Below are 9,739 nucleotides of genomic sequence, written 5' to 3'. Positions count from 1 at the left end.
ACAAGCAGCTCATGCGGCTCAATATCAAAAAAACAAACAACTCAATCCAAAGATGGGCGGAAGACCTAAATAGACATTTCTCCAAAGAAAACTTACAGATGGCCAACAAACACATGAAAGGATGCTCGACGTCACTAATCATTAGACAAAAGCCCTTATTTTTTTTCCAATGTTAAGTTGCATTGGCCACAGAAGGATGGATTAAGTGCATCTATTATTGCTAGGTAGCACACTCTGACAGCCACTTTTCATCATAGGAAATGCTCACAGCTCGAAGCTCTTGTCTTTTTGCAAAAGAAAAAAAATGTGCAATTCATCTTTCCGTTCCCAACTGTTTGAACTTTGCCACAAAATAAGCAGCAAACCTCTGGGTGGTAGAAAAGATATTCACAGTCACTCCTTATCTTTACAAAGCATGTTAAATATTCTACTACTTTTTAAAAACTTTTTATTTTATACTGGGGTATAGCCGATTAACAATGTTGTGATAGTTTCAGGTGCACAGCAAAGCGACTCAGCCTTACATAAACATGTATCCATTTTGTCCCAAACTCCCCTCCCATCCAGGCTGCCACATAACATTGAGCAAAGTTCCCTGTGCTATACAGTAGGTTCTTGTTGGTTATCCATTTAAAAATAGCAGTGTGTACATATTTAAAACGTGTAAATGCATAAAACCACTTTCCCAGGCATGAATCAGCTGATGACTCCTCAACATACAGAGAGGAAGCAAAAGGAAGAATAAGACCCAGCAGAATGCCTGGTCTTAACTCAGAAACCATCAAGCCACATGACCACCTGACCTGCAGATCAAATGTAAATGTGTCCATTAAACATTCTCCAAAGATTAATTTCTTTCATATCTTTTTGGTATAAATAGCATTAAAACATTTCTTCCCATATGTTAATGAGTTGCTTATGCCCTCCCTCTGTATTTGCCCACTGCCCATTGAAAGGCTCCCCCCACTGCCCCCCCAGAACTCCAGTCAACACTGATCTCACCCTTTCTCTGGGCATCATATCTGTACTCTAGACATTGTCGTTTGATGATAATATTCTTTTCATTACACCCCGAGACCTCTCTAGAATCCAAGGATCATTACTCCTCTGTTTAAAATGATAGCCAAGAACAGTCTGTGTAGAAGGGGTCTCACTCTGACTTGCTGCCCCTCTTCTACCTCCTATGGAATAAACCCTCCACCCCAGGTCCCTTCTGTCGGCTTTCCTTGCCCACACGAACCATCACAGATGGTTTTACCGCCCTTTCCCTTGAAGGTATTGTGTGTGTGGTGTTTATTTACAGCTAATCTCCTTTTAAAGTGTGAGTATCTACATTTAAAGTGTGAGTTTCTGCATTTTAGAATAAGAACACCTTATAAATCAAGAAGCAAAACAGGGTAACAGCTTTTCAGAGAATATCCAATAAACTTTTGAAATCTCTGTCCCATTTTCAAAAGGTCAGAGTGTAATTTAAATGAAGCATGGAAGGGTTGCAATAAAGTAGCAGCTGTGTAGAATGAATAACTTTCTCGGTACCCACCAAAAAGTGATTCATATAACAGCAAAGGTCTCTTGAACTAATGAATAGCTGTTAAAGATCTGTGCAGAGAATAATATGTAGGTGCAGGGCAGAGACTTCTGGAGTTATAGCTACACTATAATTGAGTTCCCGGCTGGCAAAAAGACCTTTGAAGACCGATTATCTCTGTTTACCCACAGAACAATAAAAGTTTGTAGAAGCCTATTTCCAATCATTCACTTTTTCCACTAAACTAAAATTCCTCCAGTGCAGCCCAGGATGTGGGGCAGAGAGCTTTTCATTTCTGCACATGGACTCAGAGACACCAGCTCAGGTCTAACTGGGGGTTTATGTTTTAGGGCTGAAGATCTGATTAGATGGTCAGAAATTCTAACCCTCCCCCCACCCCATCCATTCCCTTTATAATAAAATACAAGCCTTTTTTTTTTTTAATCCATTTGCTCACCTATAAAAAGCCCCTGCTCCTCACTGCTCCTTCGTTTTGATATTGACAAGTAATCTATGCTTTTTTACCCACTCATTCAATGATTTCCAATCTGTGGTCACGTATATGTTGAAATGCATAAACGATGGAGCAAAAACGCAGTGTACTTTACGTCGTTCACTTTTTAACTGATTGCCATGAACACAAAGCCCCAGGAAATGGAAATCATTTCCAAATCAAGAGTATTTTGTTTACAGTTGTTTTGAAAATAATTAGAGGGAGTGGTTCCCGTGCCCTAGAGTCTGCACTTCCTGAAAATTCCCTACTAGAGATTTTTCTCAGGGTAAAGATTTATTCGGTGAGCTGAACTATTCATGTCTTTATTTTTTTTCATTTTTATTGGAGTATAGTTGCTTTACAATGTTGTGTTAGTTTCTACTGTACAGCAAAGTGAAATCAGCTATACGTATATCCCCTCTTTTTTGGATTTCCTTCCCATTTAGGTCACCACAGAACACTGAGTAGATTTCTCTGTGCTATAGGTAGTTATCTAGTTTATACATAGTATCAGTAGTGTATATATGTCAATCCCAATCTCCCAATTCATCTTAAAGTAACAAAGGATGAACATGTGATATACTTCATTCAATGCCCACCTCCTTCCTTTATTTCATTAGCGAACAGATTACATGCAAGTATATCTAGGGTAGAAACCTCACTTATTAAAACTTAGAGTAAAAAGTCGGTAACTTAACTATTTATTAACCACCTACACGTTTGCAATATATAATAGATGATTCTTAGAGGGTAAAACACAAATACTCTATAAAAGTGCTGAAAACACTATTAAGAAGAGACTTCGGCGTTGCCCTCCCTGATGAAAACCGAGCCAGAGTGGGAGGCGGCGTGGCTGCAGCGCCGCGGGGAGGGCGGCTCAGGTCGCCTTCTGCAGCCGCGTCTCCGTCAGTTCCCGTCGCCGTCACGGGGGCCCCGAGCCGCTCCAGTCCTGGGCCGGGGCGGAAGCTGCGGTCCCGCCTCAGCGCACGGAGGACACGCGGGAGGGAGAATGAGCCAGAGGGCCACGCGGGTGCGTTTGTTTGCCACCGGGGGATGTGGTGGCCCAGTGGGAGCTATTCTGACATGTCCACTGGAAGTTGTAAAAACACGGCTGCAGTCATCTTCTGTGACACTTTACATCTCTGAAGTTCAGCTGAACACCATGGCTGGAGCCAGTGTCAATCGAGTGGTGTCTCCCGGACCTCTCCATTGTCTAAAGGTGATCTTGGAAAAAGGGCCTCGTTCTCTGGTTACAGGATTCGGCCGCAATTTACTGGGGGTGGCCCCTTCCAGAGCAATATACTTTGCTGCTTATTCAAACTGCACGGAAAAGTTGAATGGTTTATTCGATCCTGATTCTACCCAGGTACACGATTTCAGCTGCACTGGCAGGCCTTTACTGTACATTTCTCCCGAGAAAAGAGTGACATTGTGTCATCTCATGCTTTCCATCCGCAGGTCACTTCCTGCAGAGATATGGACTAACTTAAACCTCGTTTTACCGCAATCACAGCGACCAACTCCATTTGGCTGGTAGAGACTCGGTGACAGCTTGATGCAAGGAGCCGTGGGGAAAGGCGAATGGGTGCTTTTGAGTGTGTCTGTAAAGTGTATCAGACAGATGGACTTAGAGGATTTTATGGGGGCATGTCGGCTTCATACGCTGGCATATCAGAGACTGTTATCCATTTTGTTATTTATGAAAGTATTAAGTAAAAACTACTGGAATATAAGATAGCTTCTATGATGGAGAATGAAGAGTCTGTAAGAGAAGCATCAGATTTTGTGGGAATGATGCTAGCTGCTGCCACCTCAAAAATGTGTGCCACAACTATAGCATATCCACATGAAGTTGTAAGAACAAGACTGCGTGAAGAGGGAACAAAATTAGATCCTTTTCTCAGACGCTGTCTTTGCTTGTTCAAGAAGGCGGCTATGGGTCTCTTTACTGTGGTCTGACAGCTCATCTGGTGAGACAGATTCCAAACACAGCCATTATGATGGCCACCTATGAATTAGTGGTCTCCCTGCTCCACGGATAGCACCACCAGGCTGCTGCTATAAAGGGGGAAGACCAAAAGATACAGTGGACCATGGAGTACCGAAGCCAGCTTGGTGGACAGAAGGAAAGTAGTGTGGGAACACGGAACTATACCTAAGTGGAAGTTTGGTTGTAGGAATTAAAGTAATCATAACCACATTACTTAGTCTTTTAGTAATGTGAAAAAAAACCCTTGGCTGCCTCCAAGAGAAAGCCTTTAGAAGCGCTCCTCCTTCAAAATTGCCATTTCCTCTACCACGTCCACAGGACACAGTTGGCATTTTGTTGATTTATGGCAATCAGAGTATAGTGTTTATTCCATGAGCACTTTTGCAGTCATCTAGACAAAGCCATCTGTAACTATACACTCTACTATAACTGTCCAAAGATAGTGTTGGCAGTCATAAATTTCTAACTTCTGTATATTTCCTATAAAACTGAAAAATAACAATGATAGCAGTATTTTTACATTTCCTTGAGAGGATCTGGCATGTATTTTAAAGTTAATCGCTTGGCATTAGTAGTCACCGTTTTTGACGACAAATGAAGTAGCGTCTAAACGTGTTTATTTTTAGCTTTAAAATGTTTTCGTTGCCACTGCTCACAGGTGCTTTATGTTTAGCATAATTGAACACTTAAATTGTTTGTTAACGTATCAACTCAAATGGTAATAGTCTGGGACACAATAAACCGGTAAAATGTTGATTCTTGGCCAGTTCAGTGACTTGAGCATGTCCTCTTATCTTTTCTAACCTAATGATACATGAATGAATGCAATGTCTTTTCAGTGACTTATTAATTATGAACTTGAATTATCCCCTGTCATCCCTAGGTATCATTTTCTTAAAGTGGAAAACATTTACTGCTTCTGAATCTTTCTCTATTTGGTTTCACATTAAGAATTTGAACCTTTGAATTATTTCCAGAAGCTCTGCATACATTGCATTTATTTAGTAGAGAAAATGGTAATTTTCAGCTTTGCCCTTACCAAGTGTTTTTTTTTTTTAAGGCCACGTTATGAATATCTGGGGCAGCATAAACATTATGAAGAAGGACCCTCTGCTATCTGATTGAGCAGGTGATGATCCTAATTAACTTATAGTTTTATAAATGAACAAACTGCTTTGGACAAGGAATTTATTCCATCCTAATTTCTTGAATGGTAAATCGTAGAAAGATTCAAGTTAATTCAGATTAAGCATGTTAACAGGATATAGCTTTTACATTTTGCTGTTGAGTTCAGTTGCACCCTTTAATACTTTAAATGTATTATATGTATGGCCCTTATTAAGATATTTGCTGTAATTCTATGAAAAGACTTTCACTTATGGATGTTGCTATACTGGTGTGTGAAACTTATACAATTAATCTCCAGTGTGGTACTCAAAAAAAAAAAAGAGAGAGATTTCATCTTGCAGGATTTTAGAGCTAGGAAGAGATCATCTAGATTAAACTCTTCATTCTACAGATGACAGAACTAAAGCCCAGAGAGGTGACGTGTCATTCCCAAGGTCAACCAGTAGTGATGGTACCAAGACAGGGTCCCAACTGGGCTGCACCTGTGTCCTAGTCCCTCACTGCAGTGCTTTCTGATTGGCTAGAAACATATACGTAAGTGATCGCAATTATTTCCCTGAGTCTTTCTATCACAAGTGAATTAACAACAAAAATGATACCAAGGCTTTAGAAAAACGATTTTTTCGAGCCCTCCCAGCCACACACAATAGAAAGCAGATATCATCCGCCGCTATTTATGCCCAGGAATTCAGTTTTCTATCTCACAGAACAATTTCTGGCTCCTGGCAAGTCTGATGTAAATCCTGGAGCATGTAACTGACACTGTGTGCTAGAAGGATCAGAGAACTCGGTGGGATAAAGGACCCCAGCCCACCAAGGGCCACATGACTTACACATTCAACCCGATGAAGAGGCTGGTAACATAGCACCATCAGTTCTGTTAAATGCATTTCTCCTCCTCTTTCAAAGCCCCACTCACTGCTGGTCCTTCCTTAGCCAAGACTTTTCCAACCACATTATTATTTCCCTATTATCTGTTTCATGTCATACTAACATAATTAGGGGTGGGGATGCATCTTTCCTAATCACACCCAATTTCTCTTTATCTTCTGGGAAGAGAGACTATTTCAGGTCACCATCCATCCACGCACTAGACACAGACTTTAAAACGACTTGCTGTTTTCCGACAGGCATATCTCTGGAACACTGGAAAGTTGATATTACACTTGCAGAATGGTGGCCCTTGAAATTAGGTCAATAGTAAAAGAGCTCCTGTGACTAGGAGTTTTGTTTGTCAGTAAATATTTGCTGAGCACCTGCGTGCGCTAAGCTGTGCGGCTACAGAAATCAAGACATCTTTCAAGATCTCTAGAATTCAGTCTCCTTGGGAAGGAAGCTGAATGGAGATTTCAGTGTGACAAGGGAGATAAATGAGGAACCAAAGAAACAGAGAGGAGTGTCTGGGGCCAGCTGGGCAAGTCAGTGAAATCTTACCTGGGGGAGGTGATGTTTGAGCTCTTATCCGATAGCCAGGCAGAGAGAAGACAGTGGCAACAACACCAAACTGGGGAATTATAAGTAGCTCTAATAGTACCGAAAGATGGCTCAGGAGCTAGGAGTCCCAGCAGATGGGGTGCAGCAGGTAAAAGGGGTTGAAGCACCCCTTCCTCTTCTGAAGTTTTCTCTCCGCAGAGCTCTTAGCTCCCAAATGCCAAAGATGACCCGATCTGTTTAGTCTGGTTGCCCAAAATACATTTCAGAATTTCTAGACATCTTTAAAATTCAGCTCCCATTCACTTAGGTTTTCCACCTCTCCCAAGGACGCGGGGCAATCAGTGCCTGGTTTTTGGAATATTGCCCTCAGGTTCACAGCTGCTAAATTATTTTATTTTATTTTATTTTAATTTTGGCTGTGTTGGGTCTTCGTTTCTGTGCTAGGGCTTTCTCTAGTTGCGGCGAGCGGGGGCCACTCTTCATCGCGGTGCGCGGGCCTCTCACTATTGCGGGCTCTCTTGTCGGAGCACAGGCTCCAGACACACAGGCTCAGTAGTTGTGGCTCACGGGCTTAGTTGCTCCGCGGCATGTGGGATCTTCCCATACCAGGGCTCGAACCCATGTCCCCTGCATTGGCAGGCAGATTCTCAACCACTGAGCCACCAGGGAAGCCCAATACAGCTGCTAAATTCTTAAATCACAATCAACAGAGCGCAAAAGCGAACATGAGAGGCGTCCTTTCCCCATTAAATGAAGAACTTTGGGGGGTATTAACCAACTCCTTCTTAATGAAAAGGGATTTCCCACTTCGAAGAAAGGCTTTCCCCTTAGAGAAAAGTCTGTATTTCTCAAATTGTTATTTCTTAAAATAGCTAGCGGGCCAGCATTATTTGTGGGGGTTTTTCTGTGTTTTGTCTTTGGAACTCTGAACTGTACTTAAAATATAGTATATTTTCAACAGTTAAATGGGAGAGAAGGGGGTATGGTGGTTCAGAGAATTAAAAGTATATGAACATTTTTCAGAGACTACTGGAATTTTTATGTCCTTGGCCAGAGATTGTCTGAAAGGAGTAGAAAAATCCTGATTTTTTAAGGTGTAGGTAAAAGTCCTGTAATACCTCTGGAGAGAATACTTCAGTTGGATTCAAAGGGGTCAGGTCTCTTTGTATAGATAATAGAGGCCATACAAAGAATGGATAATACTAACCATAGAAAGAAAGATGAAATATTTAGGTTGGTGTCTCCACAGGACCTACGACAAAGAATAACACCAACTTCATCTTACACGTCTTTTTTTTGCTATGTAATTATGGCTTTTTTTCCCTCCTCTGCTGGGTACTGCTCAGTGCCTAACTCTGGCTTAAATTTTAAAGGCAGTAATTAAGCCCTAGAAACTCCTGGTGCCAAAGCTGTTCTGCGGTGCTGTTACTACAGTAAATCACCGAGCTACCCCCTTGGGGCTCCTTCCCAGAAGCTGTCAGAGGCAACTCCATGTTTATGGGAGAGTCTCTCGATGCTTTATACTCACTGGGATAAAATTAAGTCAAGGAGCATTCAGTTAAAATGGCAGGGTAAGTAAATGAGCTGTACCGGGTCCCTCCATTTAATTTGCATCAAAGACTTCGAACTGGGGGAATAAACATGCTGGCGCCGTAATTCTGGGCTACAGCAGGTATGAGTTTGCTCATTAGGTCGTGGAAGACTGGAGACGTACCATCTCTTCTGTGGATGCTCAAAAAAAAAATAACACAGGCGTTTAGAGGCTCTGATACCAACCCCCAAACTGGACAAGAACTGGTGAAGCACCAATGGGATAATATGCAACTCTCATACCTCGTTGGAGATTCAGAGAAGAAAGAGCACATATGGTTTGTGGCCTCTGGGAGTTTACAGATTAGTGGGGAAAACAGTTCAACAAACAAGGGTACAGCGAACAAAAGGGATGCAATAGGAATGATCCTGGATGTTTGGCTATAAGTGGTATTAATTAGAGAAAATTTGAAACTGTGAAATTTTGAGAGCCAAGAGAGACCATAGAAACTGTCTCATCTATAGGTCCAAGCCTTGTCTTAGGGAGTCTGCTAAAAGTTTCCCATAATGTCCCCTCTGCAAGGTTGCCAGGAGAGGTTAACCCAGGTGGCAGTAGCAAATTGTCCTCATGTTACACTGAGTATGTTTTTGTAACCAATCAGCCCCCATCACCAGCCACAATTCCATCCACATGCGTCTCTACATACACCCACGTGAGGCCTTCCTCAATGCACTTACCCAGTGTACGAACTACTCCGAGAGTGTATACATCACCCTCCATAGATATTCCTGCTGACGCTCCACAGGTGAGCTGGCCTCCTTGCCCCTCCTACCTGTACTCACGCTTCCTCCATCCAGTCAGCACCAACCAGCCCAGCCCTTCCATCTGGAGTCTTCTCCAGAAGACTCCAAACCCCCTTCCTTGACCAGCAGCCTCCCAAACACCCCCAAGTGAGCTGTATTCAACTCTCCTAACCTGGATCAATTGTTCTGCTTTATTCATTGACTTTGTCATTATACCATGTTAGTATTTGAGGATCAGTATCTTTCATTTTTCACCCGCCATCCAATGTGAGAGCATCATGTAATGGATGTTTACTGAGTTCAACTTAAAGAATGAGTCCCTGATAAATGATTTCTGAATAACACTCTTCAGCACATTTAGAAGTGCATGCTTTACTGTATTTCGATTTACTCTTATCCGTTTGCATAAGTTTAATTCTGAAACATCCACCAACATTTTATCAAAGACTTCCCTTCCTAGTAGTTGGGCATTCATTTTCCTAATACCTTGCATCCATTTAAAGGCAGTTTCCTGTTTTCATGCATTTCAAGCCTAATGAAGATTAAGTAGAGAGTAGACATCTATGGGACATCCCAACAGAATCTGCTCTAGTTTTGCCAAGTTCCTATAAAACTCTGCTATTCTGCTCTCAATCGCTCGTTGCTTGGTAACCAGCCCAGCATCAGTCAGAAGGCACATAAAGTCTCCTTGGTTAAGGCCAAGTATTGATATAACATCTGGGTCTCGCTGATTCTGTACCTTTGTAACGGTTGCTTAGAACCACTTTCAGAGGAAATGTTTGAGAATCATTGCTATCCTAAGCGCATTTATCCTCTCCTGGCATTCAAGACT

General features: G+C 42.0%; 1 pseudogene; it reads left to right on the top strand.

The window, feature by feature from the left end:
* The first annotated feature begins 3,015 nt into the window (after positions 1-3,015).
* On the top strand, positions 3,016-4,376 carry LOC101277053 (solute carrier family 25 member 36-like; annotated as a pseudogene).
* Positions 4,377-9,739: the final 5,363 nt, after the last annotated feature.

This window comes from Orcinus orca, chromosome 2 (assembly GCF_937001465.1).
Source record: "Orcinus orca chromosome 2, mOrcOrc1.1, whole genome shotgun sequence".
Classification (NCBI taxonomy): domain Eukaryota; kingdom Metazoa; phylum Chordata; class Mammalia; order Artiodactyla; family Delphinidae; genus Orcinus; species Orcinus orca.
Note: the sequence above shows the minus strand (reverse complement) of the source record. Positions and strands in the feature narration are given on the sequence as shown.